Here is a 21,831-nt window from a genome sequence, read left to right as displayed (position 1 = left end):
AGGCTGGAAATCCTAAACCCGCTGTGTCCAGAGTGGGGTGAATGTGAGAAAAACAATGAACAGTTTCAGTCAGAGTGCCCACAAGGTGAGCCCAACCTAACGACTGGCGAATTAATGCACAATTATATGCTTTAAGTAAAAACAGAAAGTTAAAGGTTTAACGTGTTTCATAATTTCAATGATACATAATAAAAGGACATATATTTTTAAATTTTAGCCAGTCCTTGAAGTATGATGAAATAGGACTTGAATGTTATAAACTCATTACACTTATCAATGAGTTTAAAATCACAAAGCTACCCCTCAAATTGTCAGAGAATGACATGTTTAGAACAAAGGGCACACAAAAAATGAAAGTTTCATACCAGGCCCTGACTGGTGTGGCTCAGTGAGTTGTGCATTTTCCACAAACAGAAAGGACACTGGTTCAATTCCTAGTCAGGGCACATGTCTGGGTTGTGGGTCAGGGCTCCCAACCAACTGACGTTTCTCTCCCCGTTTCTCCCTCCCTCCCTTCTCTCTAAAAATAAATAATAAAATCTTTAAAAAAAAAGTTTCACACCAGGAAGGACTACGCACTTAAAGCTAAAGGTTCATGACCAGCCCAGATAACTGATTTTCTACGAAGTTTTTCCTGCCTCCTCCTTTGCACTGTCCACTTGACCCACTAGAACTGGCTACTCCTTCATGTCCCACTGGCTGCTGTCTGCTGAGGGCCTAGCAAAGCCCCTGGAAGAATTCTATATGCAGCGTTGTGTGTCTGTGCATGTCTTCGACCCTGTAAAGGGTAAGAACCAAGTCTTGCCTGGTATTCTTGGCCACAGTCTGGGGCCTGGCACTTGGTAGGGAGGTACTTACCAAATATTTTCTAAGTGAACGATTCTGTATACAGATAAATTAAAGTCTTGCCCTAATTTTCAATAAAAATAGAAGGTAACTGAAGCAATTTGGAAATTTTAAACAAGTGTTTAGTAATAGAGGTGGGAGGGCACTGGCTTGGCACTGGAAAGGTTGAAGTTCACCAGACTGTTACAGGTTGGTCAAGATAACCGTGAAGACCATTCCACTCACTTTGCCTTTCTGGATTGAATACGAGCCCTTCTGTGGTTTTGGTTCCCTGCCTGGGACCTTGACACTACAAAGTGTCCCCTAAATAGACCAGAGAAAGGGACTGTCTTTACACTTCAAACAGATGAATTGATTTTTTAGCACAAGTCAGAAAAGATTGGCTGGTCTGGGGTTGCGGGGGAGGGGGGGAAGTAGAGAAAAACTATTGCTTTATTCTTAGGATATTTCCCCTCTACCTCTAAATATCCAAACTATGATCATTTTTATCAGCTATGTTATATATATAATTAAAGTACTTTTCCCGAGTTACAGGGTAATGCATACTGACCGTGAAAAAGTTGCAAAGGACTAAAAATCATTAAACAGCAGGAAAAAAAAACCTACCCATAATCCTACTACACCAGGACATCAACTCTAACACCTGGCATGCTCACATGTAACCTGGGAGTAGAAGCAGAGAATGATAGGCAAGAAGAGAGAACAAACTCAGTACTGGTCACTCGTAATGATAAGCTTTCCAGAAGATCACTGTGAGCAGGACAGGACCGAAGGCAAAGTATCGGGACCATACTTGATTCATAGCACTTGGGCCACATTGGAAGCTGTGGCTTCCCTGGGGACCTCCTGCCTTTTGAATTGGGACAGGTTTCATAGCCTACAGGTAACCCTAACCTTTCACCCCACCACTTACTGGAGTTTTTGCTTTTGTTTCTGGAGGGGAGGGCTGGTTACTGGAACAAAGGCCTTCATCCTTCATGAACACTTACTCCTTCCTGCTCCCATACCTCCCACAGACAAACACCTTCAACCTGGAAGAATGACAAACTCCACCCTCCCCTTCATCCTCCAGTTTCCGACAGAAAGGAAAGCCTCCTTTGCAGAACCACGGGCCCCTTGGAGGGGTTGGTCGAGGGCTGGGATGTGAGTCGCGCTGAAGCCCCTGCCCATCCAGGTTGCACTTCAGACTGGAGCCCCAGAAGCTAGAAGCACCCATGGCCAATCCTTTCTACAGAAAGCACAGCGTGGCCACGCGCCAGGCTTCCACCCACGTTTATGAGGCCGCACAAACGGGAACTGGCCTGGGAGGCTGCAGCGCCCTCCGCCAGGCACCCCTCCTTCCGTGGTTTGTCCAGACTTCCGCTCACTTCCCGGGCCGTCAACGCCCCCTGTGTCCCCCGACCTCCCGGCGGGCCGTGGGCAGAGCGCCCGGGCTTCGGGAGCAGAGTCCGTGCGGGAAACACAAGGTGCCGCTCCTTCGACCTTAGGCTCGCTCCGCGCGCCCTTTGGACTTTCCAGCGCTGGGCGGGCTTCGGGCGGCACCCTGGCAGGGCCCGACCGACCGACCTCCCTCGCTGTCCTCCCCCACCCCACCCCCGGGGGGCCCTCCCTCCCGGGTCCTCAGCCCCTTTCCCGGGCCTCCCGCCCAGCAATCTCCTCGGGCTTCTCCACCCGCCCTCCGATTCCCCGCCCTTCTCCTCTCTTCCCTCTCCCCGCTTTTCCTCTCTCCCGTCTTCCCACCCCCTTCCCACTCTCCGTCCTCCGCTCGCCTTCCCCCCTCCCCCTCTCCCCTCTATCTTGCCGGGTCCCTGTGGCCTCCCCATCCCCCTCTTCCTGCTTCCCTCCCCCGAGTGCACTCGGCAGGGAGGCGTGCAGCGCCGAGGTGAAGATCCCTTTCCTCCCCAGGGCGAGGGAAGCCTTGGAACTTTTAAAGTCCCGGCCGCCTGAGTCCTGGTGCTTCCGGACCCAGAATATGCAAACACTGAGCCAATGACACCCGCCAAACGGGTTAAAGGCACAAATTAAGCTTTTCGCACGAGTGGCTCCTTCCTTTGGACGCGGGAAAACTAAGAGGCAAGACTGCAACTCCAGGGAGAAAATATCTGGACGCAGATGGGGCCCTGAGGCACATTGGAAAGTGGGAAAGAATTTAGGTCAAGTAGCAAAAGTCCCAGGTCAGACCCAGATGCCCCGGGCCTCTTCAAGGGGATGCCCCCACCCCCCAACGTCCCTGCATGTGTTCTCCCTGCATGTGCTCTCCAGGCCCTCCAGGTGCCAGAAACATCTTTAGCGCACCCCCCCCCCCCCCCCCCCCCCCCCCCCCCCCCCCCCCCCCCGCAAGGCTTCAGTAAAGAATGGTAGAGCCAGTATTTTACATTGGGGGGAAGGGATTACAACCCTGCATGTCAAGAATGTAGAGCCAACATTATGATTTGACCAAAAGGCAAAATGATGTGCTCCACGAAAAAAAAAAAAATCAGTTGGGAGTACAGGACGATGGTGAGATCTAGAGTAAAAAGATTGGTTAAAATCTTGACATTTGCCCCCCCCCCACACACACACACAGCTAGTTTTAGGCCTGGAATAAGACATTGAAGCTCTTTGAGACCATTTCTTCATTTGTAATATAGAATAACAATCCCTTCCCTAATGGCTTTGAGGAGAAACTGTAGAATGCATGGGATAAATGTAAGCTATAAAATGCCATACAAATGTAAAGTTATATCCTCACAGATTTATGACCCATAAATCTGGTGGGGGGGACAGAATAGCTTCACCCCGACTTCCAAGGAGACCACAGTAAAAGTTGTATTTCCCAACATGGTTTGAGCAATACCCTGAAGGAGACCCAAGGGACCTATGTGACTGTCACACAATTCTTGCAAAACTGCCTTAGCCAGGATATTTGTATTTCACCATCACTAAAACATAACTTGCCATTTAGTATATCTGAGAAGAGGAAATGTTATGACTTAAAGATTGTGTGGAAATAGTGAAAAGCTAGATGAAGATTAGAAAGCATTCAGTTAAACCCAGTAAAACAGGCTGCTGTTTTACTACAGAATTTCTCAGAGTCTTTGGTAAGTGTATTGTGACTCAAAAGAGGTTCCCAGGAATCAGTGTTTCGGGACTGATGAATCTCTCAAGAAATGCACCTTAATGCCAAGCCTATCCTTAACTCACATCTTCACAGGCAGCTCGGACTAATCTCATACTCAGATTTCTAAACGTTTGGACTTGAGGCAAGTCATGGGCATTTCACCTCCCTCATCTGTAGCCAAATGCTTGCAAGTAAATTTTTTTTTAAAGAGAGGGAAAGCAAGGGAGAGAAAAAGAGAGAGAAACATCCATCCACCTGAGAGAGTGAATCATCAGCCACCTCTTGAATCTGACCCACAAGCCCCGAGGGCCTGCAACCTAGGCTTGTGCATGTGCCCAGACCAGGAGTGGAACCTGCAACCTTTCCCTTTGCAGGATGGTGCTCAGCCAACTGAGCGACACTGGCCAGGGCAAACCTCATAGATTCTTAACCAAACTTATCACATGCCTATGTGCCAGGCGTAGCACAAGGCTACAGGTACATAAAAGCATCTAAAATAAGTAATACTCCAGTTCTCGAGGCGTTTCCAATCTCAGGAGAAGACAAGCACAAATATTGACAATGCCACTGAGATCAGCTGTTCACCTTGAATGCCTGTCACAGAGAGCCGGGGTCGGGTCTCCAACTCAAATGACGACCAGGGAAGAGACGGGGAGTATAAAAGGGAGAGGCTGGGCCACAGCGCCGTGGAAGAGAGACCTGGTCTGCAGGGGGAACCACCGAGAAGCATGTCACAGACCTGCAGGGCCCAGTTACTACCGGTCTTTCAAGATAAGCCAGAAATCTGAATTTTATCTGAAGTCACATGATTTCTAAATGCGGTCAGCTAATTCAAACTTTTAGAAAAACACTTGCAGGACCATCAAAACTCATTCCGTGGGCCTGGAACTAACTAACCACATCACCCAAAACTATTCAACAGTGTGGCAGTAACACAAGAGTGAGAAACACTGCTTTGTGGCTACTACTGCAAAAGGAGGAGCAAGTGCCAGGTAAATATTATTTAATCTTCATGACTATCCATAAATACTTATTACAGGCATAATATGTGCTGGCCTTATTGTTTTGATTTTAAAAACTATCTGAATAAGTCATATTTCAGTTTATCCATCAAAAAACAAAAACAAAACTCTTGGCTCCACCTGAGTAGTAAAAAACTCTAAATTTTCCCAAGCAAGTAAAATGAACAGTGAAGGGAATTGACGTGGTTGCTGAAGTCAAAATATTGATTGTGATGCCATCCCTTTAGGTCCTCAGAATACTTGAGTTTGGGGAGGAATCCTGGTGTGCACACATACTATATTTATGTAACTGCCAATTCTGTTTTAAAGCTGCTGCCCAATACAGTTTACATTTGTTTTGCCGAACATGTCACCCAACTATAGTTTTTATGTTTGTTAAGGAATGGAGCTCTGGGCAAAGATGCTGAAAAGTTACTGAAGAGGGGCCCGAACACCCTCCAGCGAGCATGGCCGAGATATCCTCAAGGAGAAACAAACAGGCAGTTGATTAATTTGATCAAGACCAAAATTAAATTATTTTCTTTTTCACATTGTTGGGAGGGCATGCTGGATCAGTGAGGAACAAAGAGAAAAAGTAAGAAAAGGAAAGAGAGTGAGAACTAACAGCACCTACTATGTGCATCCTGTGAGAAAGTGTTATTGAAGACCCAGGATATAAAATAGACATGAGATTTACTACCTCTCCCCCTATCTCTCCACAGATAACCAAGCTCTCTGCCCACCTCATGGACAAAGTTAACGTGAAGTCTGCTTTCTGCCTTTACCTTGCCTTCATTACAAAAGTGGAGCCTTCCTACCCCAAGCCACACTTCCCCTTCATAGTCCAGCTTCTGCCCTCATCTCTACAGAAAAAGCCCCTACTAAAGTCACCAATACCTTTTCTTTGGCCAAACCCTCAGTGGTTAATTTTCAGTATTTTTCTGAAACATTTGACACTGCTTACCCATCCCTCCTTTTCTTTGATTCTGTGTGTCTCTCCTGTTCCCTGCCTGCCCTTCCTCAGTCTCCCCTGGGGCTCCTTCCCTTCCTTGTATTATAAAAAGCTAGCCCTTCTTTCCTTCTACTCTTCTTGGATGAGGTTATCCATGCCCACTGTTTCTGTTACCACATGGACACTAGAACCCTCAGGTCTGTGTCTCGAGCCCATACCTCTACCCCGAGTTCTCAGTCAGTGTGTCCATAATATGTCCAAAGACAAGACATCTCCAAGAGGGACCCCACCTCTTGAGGGATTCATCATGTCCTCGCCTACTCCTATCCTTGGCTATCATGTCTGTTATCTGTGCTAGAAACCTGGGAGTCAGCATCATGAGCTCCTCTTCTTCCCGTGTCCCCAACACTGGGTCAGCCGTTGAGTGTGTTCTCAGCAGTCTGTCTCCTCTTCACCTCCATAAACAACCTTGGCTTATTTAGCTCCTCTGTCATCTGGACCGTGCAATCAGCAGTGGCATCCCTTACCATCCTTCCATCACTCACCTCCTTCCTTATCTTCTAACAACTGGAACAGGACCACCAGAATGACTGAAGACACAACTACTCACATCACTCCCTGCTTAAAATCCTTTAGGGTTTCCCACCATCATTGGGATAAAGTCAAAACTACTTGGTGTTGCGAGCGAAGTCCTCTCCGGCCTTACTTCTCACTGCTTCACTCTTTGCATGTTATGCTCCAGTGAAAACTATTCCTGTTGTACAAATGTTGGTGGGATCCACATGTTTGCAGCTCAGCATCTTGGTGGGCATGAAGCCCTTACCTAGAAAGACTTCGACCTTCCTTACTCTAGGGGATGCCTCCCAGTATAGTCAGCCACTTACCACAGTATCCTCGGGATGGCTTTGGGGGCCCACTGCCTGCCTCCACCCTGCAGCCTCTTCATTATTTAACAGCCTTCACCCTCACTTTTCCTAGCCACCTTGCCTTTTGTCCTCTTCACCTCCGGAACCCTAATGCTTGTCAATAGTGAGAAGATATGTGCCCCTTAGTATTAGGAGGGCTTACAGCCAGTGCCATCTTATTTTGGAGAAAACTGCCTCCACAAAGACAGTCTGATTTCTCCCATAGGCTCTTGTCCATTCTGCTTCTGTCCCAGCCAGGTTACAGTGGACTTTTCCTCACAGCGAAGGAGGGCCCTCCCCAGCCATCGGCTGAGGTCGACTGGCCTCATCATCACCAAAGCCCTGTGGCTCCATGGGTATTGTTGGTTAGAATGAGGCTAGCTGGTGCATTCATGTTTTTCAAAAGTGAATTTATTAAAATAAAATATACTTAAAAATAATAACCCAAATGGTTTGTGGATAAGGCAAAATCACGAAGGCTGTTCACAAATGTCTGTTATTGGGGAAATATCCCACAGTAATAACTTAGGCCTGTGCCAGAAGTGCGCTGAGAGGCTGAGGGAGGCGCGGATCTGAGGACAGTCAGGGGAAGGAGAAGGGACCCTGTAAGGACTGGCTGGAGCCGGGCGCGCCTTCCCTCACGTCACCATCCCCCTCACCCCGCATTATCCCTTGAGTGTAACTTGGCTGCACTTCAACATAATAGTAAGAGAAGCCTAACATTTTTGACAAGAAAACTCGCTGGGGTTTTCAGTGGGACGGAAGGCATCTCCATGACCCCGTGTCCCACAGTGAAGACAGGGCAGGACCCGCTTTGGGCGCGGGACTCCGTGCGTGCGCACAGAGGGGGCGCACTCCACTCTGCAGCGACAAATTGCCCACTTAATTATCTGTGAATGTCCTGCAAACTCTAACTTATTTGACATTTTCTCCAAGAAAACATCTCCAAATTGCCAGCCGTCTCCCCTGCATCCTAATTATTGCATCGCTGTGTTGGTTCCACGTCTTTTTATACAGAACGGGTCCCTCGGCACAGGCTGATTGTGGTTATCACTCTTTAATGGCCAAATCTAATGGCCTCACAGAGTTTCCCCAAAGCTGCCGGCCATCTGGGCCTCAGCTTCGCGCCTCTCGCGCCTCCGCCTCCACGCGAGACAAACGGAACCGAGTAATGCCGTCCTAGCCGTCCGTCGGCGCTGGAAGAGAGAATGTCAGGAGCACAGGACAATCAATGATCGAACCACTTATGAATTTGAATTTGGCTGTACTTGTTGAAGGATTTTAACTACATGATGTTAACCACCTAGTGCCTTTAAATTTCATATTTTAAAAAAAAAACTATATAGTTTAATTTTTCTACCATATTTCTTGGCCTACCAGCCACGGGTAGGTTAACACCCAAGGAGCCCAGCACTCAGTCTGCATTAATAATCACAAAAAGCGACGATGGCGAATGAATGATGGCGAATGAATGGTGAACAAACGCTGCTCCGTGCCGGGCCCTGTTCTGAGTGCTTTGAGTGCATTGACTCATCTAATCGAGCAAACACTCTCTGAGGTAGTTACTGTTACTTTCCCCGTTTTACAGACGAGAAATGGAAGCACCGAGTTTTATGGAGGCTACGGAGCCAGGCAGTCTGCCCCGAGGCCACGCCCTTAACACCAGTTGCCCCCACCAGAAGAAGCAGCATTTCATTATCATCAAAAGATATGTGTGGAATAGCGCGTGAACTGCTTCACAGTCATCTCTCGTTTAATTCTCACACAAACTCCATAAGGAAGTACGCTGAACGCCACCTTACGGAAGAAAACATGGAGTCCCGTTACTGGGAAGTGCCAGAACACGGACTGTGCATTAGCTCCACCGGCCACTGCATGAGTTGCCTGTACGGAAAGGATTCTGACCCTGGCAGAGCAGCAGGCCCTAACTAAAGTCATCAGCAGAGAAATGTAAAATGCCCTGGGAGGCCCTCTGTTGAAATGCAGATTCTAGGGCGGAGGCAGCTGGGTTGAAAACACAAGATGAGCTTGGGGCATTTTGTAGTGGCAGCAAAGTAGTGCCCCGACAAAGTGAAACATGACGAGGATGGGCATGTCGAAAGGACGGAAGCAACCTACAAGAGCTCCCAAGTGTCCAAACCAGAACAATCTGGTAACAAGATTAATAACAATAATGTTAGATTATAACTCAAAGAAGAAAATGAAGATCCATGGGTCCATATAGATAGAAATAAATGACTGAACATGTAAACACATAAACAGGAGAGACAACTGTCCTGACAGAAGGTTCCAGATCGCAAGCGCAGGAGGGAGGAGGGCATCAGGAAATCGCCATTGGAGCCTCACAGTCGCAACTGCAGCCGGCAAGTCCCCTGGGGAGTGTGGACATTACGGGTGAACCAGCGAGGAGAAACAGGATCTTTGTATCTACCCCTAAATCTTAACTAATTACACCGGAGTTTGTTTTGTTTTCTTAACATTATGCCACAAATTCTGTGATATCCCTTCCTCCACAAAAGGAGCATAATTCCTTATCCGCTGAGTGTGGGCTGGACAGAGTGACTCACTGGCAACAAACAGAGTACGGAAGAAGAACATCAGCAACTTCACAGCGGTGAAACCTGGCAGATGCCACCTCGACTGAGTGATCAAACTAATATCATTTGCCCTGGCTGGTGTGACTCGGTTGGTTGGAGCATTGTCCTGTAACCAAAAGGGTGCGGGTTCAATTCCTGCTCAGGGCACATGCCTAGGTTGCAGGAGGCAACCAATCAGTGCTTCTGTCTCTCATTGATGTTTCTCTTTCTCCCTTCCTCTCTCTCTAAAAAAAAAACAAAAAAACAAAACAGCAATGAAAAAATGTCCCCAGTGAGAATTAAAAAAAAAACATTAACATCATGTGTAAGGGAATATCAGGTTCATATATGAACCCCCTTATTTGACGTCATGAGAAAGGCACTTCCCCTCCAGGGTCTTCTTCCTTCAAATTCCTCACTCCAGTCTCGTCATGAGAAAACATCAGCCCCAAACTCAGATGGAGGGACAGTCTACAAAATGCATGACCAGAAGTACTCGAAAGTGTCAAGGTCAGGAAAGACAAGGAAATCCTAAGAGACCGTCAGAGGTTGGAGAAGACTAAGGAGGCATGACAAGAGAATGCAGCGTGGTGTCCTGGACTGGATTCCAGAGCAGAAGAAGGATACTAGTGGGACACGTGGTGAAATCGGTGTGAGGTCTGCAGTTGAGTTGGCAGTCTCCTATCGATGCTGGTGTCTCAGTCGGAATAACTGTGCCGTGGCGGCAGGACATCGACATTAAGGGCAGCTGGGTGAAGGGTCGGAGGGAACTCCGCGTGATAGTTCTGAAGAGCAGAGGGCTAAGACGTGAGGGGCTGGCTGGGAGGCTCGGACAGCACCTTCGATGTGCAGACTGCTTTGCAGCCAGCGCTTCCGTGTGTTCTCTCATCAAAACTCACCTCAGTTCTGTGGTTTTTCTCTGTTTAGCTTTTGAAAGCCTGGAAGGCGATTCGAGAAAACAAGAAGCCGGATTAGGGAGTGGGCATGGAGGCAGCTCCAGTTGACCGGAAACCTGGGGAAATCAGGATACAATATGGAATTCAGTTAATAATATGTCATTATTGGTTCATCCATTGTAACAAATGTACCATGCTAATAGGAAAGCTGAGTATGAGGTATATGGAAACTCTCTGTCTTTCCAATATTTCTGTAAAATTAGAACTATTCTAAACAATAAAGCCTATACACAATTTAAAATAAAATACCGCCCCACTTGTGCTCCTAATGTAAACAGAGCACAGAGACTCTCTGAAGGCTCAGCAGAGCTGCCCTGGTGGCTCCGAGGGACTTGTGACGGGGCCCAGAGAGAGTGGCAGAGCATGCAGGTGACAGAAGAGCCTGGAGGAGAGGACACAGCTAGTCCTAAGAAAACAGGCAAAGGAGGACGGTGGAAGAGCAAATGAAGGAGACCCTGCACCTGAGGCAATTTGTTTAATTCGGCTGCTCTGCCCCACCACCCACCCTCTCACCTCTCCTCTTCCTCCCCCACCATTGCCTTCCGACACACCATTGCCTTCCAACAGACTGTCGGTTTTGCTAGATATTCTGTCTGTCCCTCCAAATTCCCCTTCCACTCTTTCCCACCCTGCTGCGTGCCCCAGGGCACTTTCTGCCAGTGGCTTGGTTGTGGGGGGATGAGAGGGGCCTGGCCAGTGGGAGCTGTGGGCCAGCTCTGAGAAGAAAGGGGGTGGGGTTGGAATCTGTGGTCCCCACCCCCATCTGTGTGCCTCAGATGGGCTAGCTAGGTCCCTCTAGCAGAGGCCACAGCCCCCTGCCCACAGGTCCCCTCACTTCATTCTGTGGATCACCCCCATTTTGCCCTGTCAGGCCTAGGCATGGGTAGTGGTTCCCCACAGTGGGTAATTCTGGGGTGCTACACCATTCCTTGTCAGCTTCCCTGCCTAGGTCTTGAGAAATCCTCCTACTAAGAAACTCCTCTCCATTACCCAATGGGGCACATCACCTGTTTCCTGCTGGGACCACAACTGATAGAGTTACTCATTCTGTTTATTGTCTATTGTTTATCCTTCCTTTTAGAACATAAACCCTATGAGGGCAGAGATCTTGTATGCTTCCTTCATGCTGTGGCACTTGATAAATATTTGTGGAGTAAATGCGTGAATGCCCACTTTAACCGGACTGTCTCCCACGGGACGCGTGGCTAGTGGCGACAGTGCCCGCCTAAGAGACTCCCTGAGTGCAAGGCATGTCCTCCAGCTACTGACGCCCTCCCTGCCCCAGCAGGGGTTAAGACAGTAGCTCGGCTGTTTCCCTTGCTCTGGGGGATGGTAATGCTGGTCTCTCTGTCATTCTCTCTCACAGGCAAACTTGGCAATGTGTGCTTTGCTTTTATACGTTTACATGTTCATTTCCCTGCAAACTTTCTGTTTCTTGGATAATAGAGTTACAGAGTGCTCACTAGGCCCTTACAAACTTGCAGCTTACAAAAGAGCTCTGGCCTTGAGCCAAGGGAGTCTCCAGCTGCTCACTGACCCTGCCTGGAAAGTCAACTTGGAAGAGACGCAAATGTCCTAATCCTCTTCCAAACCACCCTAAGTAGGTTTTATCCGGTGATCTGTAAAACCAAATTAGTAAAGGGACCCTTGAATTCCCGCTTGCTAGAGAGCTTCTGGAATCTTTGAGAAAGCCAACACAGCAAATTTCTGTGCTGGGGGGCCGAGAAACGCATTCTGTTTTCAAAAGCAAAATGTCTTCACTTTTTCATGGTTTCTCTCACCGTGCTCAGCACACGGAAGGCGTTTTCTGAGGCTCTCATGGGGGTCCCCCATGAAGGTGAGAGGGGAGGGGAATACAGTGGCCACGAGGCCGAGTGATTTTCCCCAGGTCCTGCCAAGCCCAGTGCGGCTCTGGTCTCCTGACTCCAGTGCAGGGAACATTTGCTCTGTTATTATTACCCCAGGAACTGGCTTATTGCACAATATCAGGAAATCGTCCATATGAAATCCTGGTCCACAGAGCGTACATGTTCTGCTTTTTATTCTGCAGCTTTTTAATAAAGTGTGTTTTCCTTTCCCATAATGTCATCTGGAAGCAATTCCTCCCAACAGCTGGCTTTGCTTTCCCCATTGGTAAACACATAAAATGGAAGGCAGGGAAGATGCGGGTGTCACCAGAGAGCCTCTTCCCCACCCGCTTGGCTCACGTTCTGAGGCTTATCTTGGGTCTCTGCACAAGCCTCATCAAAACTGAGAATGTCTTTAAATGAGCGACCCACACTGCAATCCCTCCTTCAGAGGGTCAACATGTTCTTTGGGGGAGAAATTTTCTGAAGGCTTTGCAGATAAAATTGACCAGATGCAGACCAGATTGCCAGCTGCCAAGATCTCCAAGCCACATGTGGAGGCCAGCAGAGCGGCATCTTCCCAAAGTTCCCACCGTTCTGGTACAGCCAGGACTTTGGGGGGTCTCGAGGGAAGCCTCTCTGAGAGCAAAGCCTGCCCCGTGCCGCTGCCACTGGAGCCAACAAGGCGACCACAAGAGCCCGAAGAGCACTGACTGGGTCATCAGAGAAGAGGAACGTCCCACAATGTGCTCCTCAGGAAGTCTTCACACGGAGCAGCGGCCAGCGCTCTGGAAATGGCCGAGGCCAAGAGCACAGCTGTCTTCTGGGTGTTGGCTCACCCCCTCTCCACTCTGTTCACCAACATGGTCAGCTCTGGTCCAGGAGGTCCAGGGCACAGTTTCAGCTGGAACACAGTCTAGGGGACAAAGCTCAGGCTTCAGGCACTCCCCACGTCCACGTAAGCAATGTTACTCTTTCAGTCCAAGTTTCAGATTTGAGGGAAATAAGCCCAGTCACATGGCTCAACTCTCAGAGGGAGCCCAGGAGCATGCCTGTGACCAGGCAGCCCTGGGAAGATGTAGGAAAGGGCATGTGTCACCCAGCCCAGGTGCAGGGATGACCCCTCAGCACAATGCTGGCCAGGCTGGAGGGAAGGAGAGGAGTTGGGAGGGGCTTCTTCCAAGCATCGCCAAGTCTCCAGATAGCCAGGGCCCACTCCACCTGAAGGGGCTTCCCCTTGCTGTGGGCCTTTGGCTGCCGGGTTCTCCCAGCGGAAATGGCTGTCCCTCCCACTGCACAAACAAGAAGAGACTGCCAGGGGCTGTCTCACCAGAGGAGGGTGGCTGCCCAGCTCTACGGCACAGGCCACCAACAGAGCTTCTCTGCCTGGGCCCAGGGTGGGTGCAGTGCTCCCCATCTCAGTTCTGCTTCTACACTGGGGTCCCGTTTCTCTCTCCCTCCTCCAGGAGGAAACTGCCTTGTCTGGGGTCAGGAGACAGAAACTGCATCATACTTTTCCCCCAAATATCTGGAATTTTGGAAATCTGCTTTCTGGTTCCACACCAAGACTGGTTCCCTCAGGCCCTGGCGACTCTGGTCTGGTCTCCTGGACCGCTAGGAAGGGGCCTCACAGCACACTTGGAGAGGCTCGCTGAGACAGAGAACAGGGCTGGCTGGGGCAGGGGGGGGCGGGTGAGAGCGGCCCATTGGGTAGTGCTGCCAAATGGCCCTCGAGGTTAAAGCGGCCCAAGAGGCCTAACAACCAAATGCAACACGTGCACCTTGTGTGGATCCTGATTCAAACGAACTGACTCCAAAATGAAGACATTTTGGGATGATCAGGAAAGTTTGAATTTGGACTGAGTATTATAAAATATTTACGAATTGTTCATTTGATGTGTGTGATAATGGTATCATGGTTGTATAAGAAAATGTCCTCATGTTTTTCTCCTTTATTATTGTTGTTGACACTATTACAGTTGTCCCATTTCCCCCCACCCTTTGCCCACCTCCACCCAGCACCCCCCCATCCCTCTGGCCATCACCACACTGTCTGTCCTCACGTTTTAAAACATGTACACTGAAATATTTGGGGGTGAAATACAATGCTGGCCTATTCTAACATGTTTAGGGGGAAAAGCTGCTGTAGCAAACACGGTGTCTCAGTCCATTTGGGCTGTTGTGACAGACACTGCAGACCGGGGGGTGGCGCTTACAGAAAACAACAGGCATTTGCTCCTCCCAGTTCCAGAGGCTGGGAGTCCGTGACCAAGGCGCGGCAGATTCGGGGTCTGGTGGGAGCTCTCTTCCTGGGTCACAGGCAAGTGTCCTCTCACTGTACCCTCACCTAGCAGAGGGGGTGAAATAGCCCCCGGGGGTCTCCTGCATAAGGGGCACGGATCCCATTCCTGAGGGCTCCACCCTGAAGACCCAATCCCCACCCAAAGGCCCCCCTCCTAACAGCACCACAGGTAGGCTTAGGTTCCCGCATATGCACTCGGGGGGACCAAATGTTCAGCCTGCAGCACATGGCAAAGCACTAATGGTTAAATCTGGACAATGGGTATATGGGTTTGTTTGTTTGTTTGTTTTCAGTAAGATGACTGGAAAATTTTTGATGACTGCATTGTAGTTCATCATATGATTTAACAAAAGTTTTTAAAGTTGAGTTTTTAAATGGATTTATAAAATTGAGATATTATTGACATATAACATTGTGTACGTTTAAGTACACAACAAAGAATTGTTTACACTATTCTTGCTACTTTTATGTATGTGGGGAAAAACTCTTACAATAAAAAGTGAAAAACAGACTATTTTATCACGAAAAGTCACAGAGAGGAATCAAGCCCACCTGTTGCCCCACCTCGGTGGTTGTTGAATTCCATACTGAGGTTCTTAACCCTGCTGGTCAGACAGGACCAGCGGGACCGACCCTGCAGAGTAATAAGGAAGTGACAGCACAGGGGCCCGGTGGAAGGCGACCCTGGCAAGCTCTGGCCAGGGGCTGCGGTCCCACCCTCCGCTCCTCTGCCTGGCAGACTGCGGAAGGAGCTCCTGTCCCAGAACAAGGGTGGCCTTCCTCGTCCCAGCTGGCTTTCTGGACTGTGGTCTCCTCCTGTGCATGCCACGTTGCCTAAGCAGGTCAGGGGCCTGGTGAGGGAAAGTAGGACACAGACCACATGCCACTGAGTAACTAACTACCAAGTAAAAGTCCCTGTTATCACAGCTTCTAGTTGCCACGCTGCCCTCACCGCCACTGTCCCATTGGTGTGCCGGCCGCCATCCTGTACTGACTCGGTCACAGGCTTGGCTTCAGGAAGAATCCCGGGCCAGTCCCCTTGTGAGGCACAGGGCAGGGTCAGGACTGTCTCCAGGGACAGCGGAGAAGGCCACCAGTTACTCCAGTTAGAAAAGGCCCAGGGGGGTCTGGCACTTACTCTCTCCTCATCGCTGGCCTTCTACCTTCCTTCTCACTCTAAAATCTTGAGCCTTGACCTGGTTTGAGAAGAAGATTCTTTGCTGTTTTCTTATGTCCTCCTTCTGGCTGAAACACAGGCCTTTCCAAAAAACAAAACAAACAAACAAAAAAACCACTTTTTCTTTCTGCTTTGAAATGTGCTGGTTATTCTATTTTCTTTGAGTCCTTGAGTAAAAGGGTAGTGTCTCCCACTGGTGCTGGGCTAGGCGGTCCTTCCTGAAGCACCCACTATAGCCCCAGCCCTCCGGGTGGGAAAAGGCCGCTGCTGAACAGCCTGCCTGAGCTGTTATTGCCAACACATGTTACAAGAAAGACTACTTTCCCAGAAACAAAAAAATCAACTTTAAAAAGCCTAATTATACTTTGTCAGACTCAATATTTGATATTTCTTCAGCATTTTCAATAGGTTCTCTAATTATATATTTTTTCCTTCCAAATGGTTTCCACCTTTGTCTCAGTTATAAGAGAGATACAAGTCTCACACATTTTTTTTTGTATTTCTGTTCATTTTTTAGTGAATAAGAAGAGCGCCAGCCCTGCAGGAACTGAGCAGGGGTTCCACTGGTGTGACACCACGTGATGGCCCAGCTGTTTCCCTCACCAGTGGGTACGTGGAAATCCAAATCCAGTCCTCAAAAGGCAAGTAAAGAAGGCCAATGCATGAAGTTTGAAAGTGTGGGTTGTTTAAGCTCAATATACAAAAGTCGAAAATGTCACCCAGCCTAAACTAGAATGGAAGCACCTTGCAGGCAGGAGTGCCGTCCACTTCGTGCACAGCCGCAGCCCTGTGCCTAGAACAGGGTCTGCCACACGGTGGTGCTGAGTACTGAATGCGTGAACTGCCTGTGCTTTGGGATTCTTGTAGCCACTCGTCACATTCTACCATATATTGCATTTTACTTAGAGATTGAAAGTTTCTTGAAAGAAGTAAATTTTTGTCCTTTGTAATTGGGATTCAATAAGTGTATCTTGAACAGATTGAACTAGCTAGTGATTAAATAGCTTTAAAACAAAATCCCATGTAGTTCATGAGGAAAGCGATGGCCTGTGCTATAGAAACGGACAACTGCTGGAGCCCCCAGAAGTTTCTAAAGGACTATGTAGCAGGGAAGTACATTTCCTGCCCCAGAAATCTGGCAAAAGAATTCACTTAAGGATTTAAGTCTCAGGGAAAAAAAAGACCCAAAGAAGGAGGCAGAGAAGGGGAGGTCTTTTCCAGGGCCTACAGATTAAGGGGATTTAGATACCACTTAAGAAAGGAACCAGATGCCAGGCAGGTTTGTGCTTCAGGGTAACCACGTTCCCTGTGAAACATGTTTATGGGAAGATCAGAAGCTCTGGCAATCCTTACAGAAGAGGATTCAGAGAAATTATCGCCTACTCCGGCTGAAGAGAGAACAAGTCCCGGTCTCCTTTTGGTGTCAACCTCGACTGAAATGTGCTGTTATCAAATCAAAAAGGGGACAGATCTGGAATTTCACAACTCTGATGAAAGTGAAATAAAAGAAAATCTGTATCATCTTAATCAAAGCATGTGCCACCTGAGTCGGCTCCCTGTCTCGTCCCTTGGCCTTGGTGACGCTCATGTGCTGGAGGTTAAGGGTTTGTTAAAGAAGATGGGTTTTGATTAAGTGTCACATTTAGTGTGATGTGACACGCTCTTTATCATTGCAAGGGAAGATTGCGGGCCAGGGGGAGCTTTATAGCTAGTTCCCAATATAAATTAGGAGTCTTGGGGAATGGGTGCTTTGCAGTTGGCCTTGATCTTCCCAGGGCCCAACGAATGCGTGCATGTGAGAGTGTGCACACATGTCTAGTGTGAGTGTGTTTGGGGAGATGGCAGAAAAGTCAGTTTCCAGACGCCTGCGCTAATGGGCTGGATCCCCCTCTTGGAGTTTGCCTGGCAATTGTAACACAAGGCTCCCGTTCTAAATTTGTCCACATTCTTCACACTGAGGGCAAAGGTCTTTGCACCCTTTCTTTCTTTGGAATTTCAGTGTTGCTTAGGGAAATCTCAAAGCACCCATTCATCCCTCTTGGGGACCATGGCATGAATTTGAAGATGGTGAAGCAGGAAGAAGCATTCTGAGCCCTTCATGCCATTTCTAACCAGAGGCTATGGCAATGCCTTTCCTGACTGCACCTGGAGAAAGGAGAGTAGGTGCAGCTGAAGCCCCCTCCCTCCAACTTGAAGGTGTGCATGCAGCACACCTGCAAGTTCTGAGTCTGGCCGATCCTGGCTGTGAGAGCACAGATTTGCTGCAGGGATGGGAAAGCCCAGCTGCCCTGGATGCTCATTAGGAACAGGAAGACGACAGGTGGGGATCAAGGAAAACATCCAACAGGGACCAGTGTCACCCAGAACACACCCCATCTCCAAGTTAACCTTCCTAAAACTGGCATCGAGAGGCCCCTCCCTGCTCAGAACCCTTCCGTAGCCTAGTCCTTCACTCTCATGGTCTAAGAAGAAAAATCCACACCCTTTATACTTGTACTGATGCCATACATTCTAGGTACCACCAAATTCATCCATTCACTGCCTCCCAAATGACTGACTTGCTCCTCTCCCGGCGTTTGTTCATGTCACTGCCCTATCCGGCTGCCGTCCCTGTTTCCTTCTTATGGAAAGGCTACCACCCATCTTCCAAGGACTGGCTACAGCTGCAGGAGTCACAGGCCTCTGAGATAATTCTTTTTTAAAATCCAAATATGTGAAAGGAGAGCCTACTAAGTGCCTAGACTAGCTGTAGGCATCTGAGATGGGTCAGAGAACAAAACAGATACAGATGCCTGCCTTCAACAAAGCTTACACTGTAGTAGTGGGGGCCGGGGGGGCGGTAAACACTGAAGATAAGGAATAAGCAGTATTACTCAGTAGCTGACCATTGCCATACAAAAAAAGAGCAAAAGAAAAGAGGGAAGGGGAAATGAGAAGCTCCAGCAGTTTGGGGGCAGGGACAGGCTATACTGTATCACAGGACAGTCAGGAAAGGTCTTGTTGAGATGCTGCAAGAGTAGAGAGAGGCAAGGGAGTCAGCTGGGCAGACATACCTGAGCGAAGAGCGTTCTAGGCAAAGGGAGGACCTGGGCATAGGCCTCCAGACGGAGCTGCCCTAGTCATCAGGGGGAATGGAGCACCCACCCCTTCCTCCTCACCTTTCCAGGGGTCTCTGCACACAGCATAGCTCTGGAAGAGTGTCTATGGACAAAGAAAACATAAAAGGAAAATTAAATAACATGGAGGAAGGCCTACAATGCTCATTACAGCCGGTTCTGCCTTAAGGAAGAAGTTAGACAAGTAATGGAGCGGTGCCTGGGTTTCATTGCTGTGCTCAAAGGTAATCTTTTTAACTAGAAATTTTTTTTCTAGTTAAGTAGATTTCTATTTATTTCTGTTCCTTTCATACATCTTACTGTTCAGGAGAGAACTGTAAGCACGTACCTGAGGTAATGCACTGTCACACACTCTATCTAAAGGCAAACACTGTAAGTAGAACTGACCAGCCATCCAGAGTTCTCAGCCTGTGGGGCCTTGCTCTCTGACTTCATGTTAATTTCTGAAAATCAGAATTAGCATCTCCAAAAACTAGTAAGGGGGTTTTAAACAAAAATAGTTACTTTCTTTAATGTTGGAGAAATGGAAGATATTTTCTTTAAAAAATGAAAAACTAAGAAAATACCGCTTTACATCATTGGTGTGTCAGCAGGAAAAAATACTGTGATAAGCCTCCTCTTCGCTACCAAGAAGACGTTCTAGTCCAAGCTTGAATGTGCTTCCTATGATTTCATAGAAGCTTCTTTCCTGCTGCTCCCAACCTTAGAGGTTTGGTACGGGCTTTGAAATTCATTAACGAGGCGCAGCCGTTAGCCGCTGCTTTCTCCTCAAATGGCACTCGGCACTCTAACCGTTTACGGTAGGCAGCAGGGCAGTTTCATTCTTGTAAACACTCTGGCCAGTGAGAAACCTCACCAGGACACAAATTCACCGAATAGTGCAAGAAACCTACTGAGTTCTGGATGGTTTGCTGCAGGATTATGAAACCTACGCCTCCCATCATAAACAGGAAGCTGGATGTGAGTCCTTCCATAATACAGGGAGGGCAAAGGTAGCTTTACAGTTGTGAGTACATGAAACACGGAGTTTATGCTTGTATTGTTATGTATTAATTATTGTAGCATTTTCCATACAGACCACTGTAAACCTACTTTTGCCCCGCCCTGTATAGTGTCCATTCACTCTGTAGGCCAAGAAGGCTACTGGCCTCTGCTACCCATGCTCATCAGTGGCAGAGCCAACACCTGGAGGTTCGACAGTGACATAAAGCACTTCCTTCCTGCCATGAGGAGGCGAGGCACCACCACCAGGGCGCATGCCATCATGGCCGTGCACCTAGGGCAGCCTCTTCAGTGTCAGGTGGGGACGTTGGAACACTGAGAATGGGACTCCGCATGCAGTCTTCCTGTTGGTGGCCACAAGGGCAGCTCTTGGCCTCAAGCCCCACATGCCACCTAGAAACAGCTAAGGCAATTTTTTAAAGACATTAAAATCATAAAAGCATTAACTGGCAATTGCTTTTTCGTATGGGGAAACAACAAATGCACTTGTGAAATGCACCGATGCCCTGCGTTTTGACTTGGACCTCATCACTGACACCTTACTGAAGCTTTCTAATAATCATCTCCTAGGGCCGCTCTTCCAGCCGCATTCATAGTTGGCAGTAACCTGGTGTTGTGATAGGGTGTGGAGTGGATCCCTACACTTTCACCTCTTGTCTGCCTGTATGTCCTTGGACGAGTAACTCGGCCAATCTGTTCCTCAATTCACTCTCTGTAAAGTGGGGTTTATCTTCACATTATTCTGCAGTGGGACATTTAAATTGCTTTCAGCCCTGAGAGCCATCCTGCAGAGCAAAGAGTTGCTGGTTCGATTCCCAGTCAGGGCACATGCCTGGGCTCCATGCTGGTCCCTGGTTGGGGCACATGCTAGAAGCAACCAACTGATGTGTCTCCCACACATGGACATTTCTCTCCCTCTATTTCTTTCTCCCTTCTACTCGCTCTAAAAATAAAATAAATAAAATATTTTAGAAATTGCTTTCAATGTCTTGCTATTATAATTTCTGTTATTATAAATTATTGCAATGCATATGTTCACATAAGCCTTTTTTTGACACTTAGGACTATTTCTTTAGAGCCCCAGAAGTGGAATTATTGAGTTAACAAGTATGAACGCTTCTAGGACTTTTAAATTCATTTTGCCAAACTCCTCCCTGAAGAGGGCTGTACAATGTACACTGCGACTGGTAATATGCAAAAATTCCAGCTTTGTGATGGCTTCAGCTGCGCTGAGTACTATTACTAAAAAACATTTTTTGATAATAGTTAGACACTAAATTTATTTTCTTATATAACCTGTATAATGAGGTTTATCATACGTTTAGAGAAGTACACACATAAGTGAGTTTTCACAGAGTAAGTAACCAGCACCCAGATCATGAAACTGAACATTCCCAAGACCCCAGAAAACCCCTGTCATGCCCCTCTTTCCCCCCTGCCCCCCACCCAAGGATGATCAGCACCCTGACTTTTCTACACCATAGGTTAGTTTTGGAAAGTGGCATTGTTAATTTTCATTTCCTTGATTGCTAGAAGAGCCAGCCATTTCTCCACATATCAGTTGATGAATTGTAGTTCTTCTTTTGTGAACTACATCTTTTCAAGTTCTTTGTCCAGGAAGTGGTTGATTAGTAAGCCATCTCCTAAGGTTGAGTTTGGCTAAAGATGGACTATAGTCATCATGACAAGGTTTGAAAATGGAGAAGTGTGTCTGTGTGCGTGTTTATGCTCTCGCGGCCTCGCCCTGAAAATGCTCCCCTCCGACTTATCCGTGCTTCTTCACTGCAAAGCAAGATGGCACCTCTCTAGGCAACACCTGGCAGGAGCAACTTTTCAGTGATGGAGCTGAGCCTAAATAGACTCTGCTTTCTTTCAGTGTCTGCGAGAATTACAGAAATAGGTCACTGAACCTTTTCGAAAATAGAACTGACACATTTGGAGAAAGCATATTTTTCTGCTGAGATGGCACACAGTACAAGACGAAATGATCTTTAAAGGGCAGATGAACTCAGACATTTGGTATCAAAAATAAATATGCTTAATTGTCATAA

This window comes from Phyllostomus discolor, chromosome 4 (assembly GCF_004126475.2).
Source record: "Phyllostomus discolor isolate MPI-MPIP mPhyDis1 chromosome 4, mPhyDis1.pri.v3, whole genome shotgun sequence".
In the NCBI taxonomy this organism is placed as follows: Eukaryota; Metazoa; Chordata; class Mammalia; order Chiroptera; family Phyllostomidae; genus Phyllostomus; species Phyllostomus discolor.
This window is presented reverse-complemented; position numbering follows the sequence as displayed.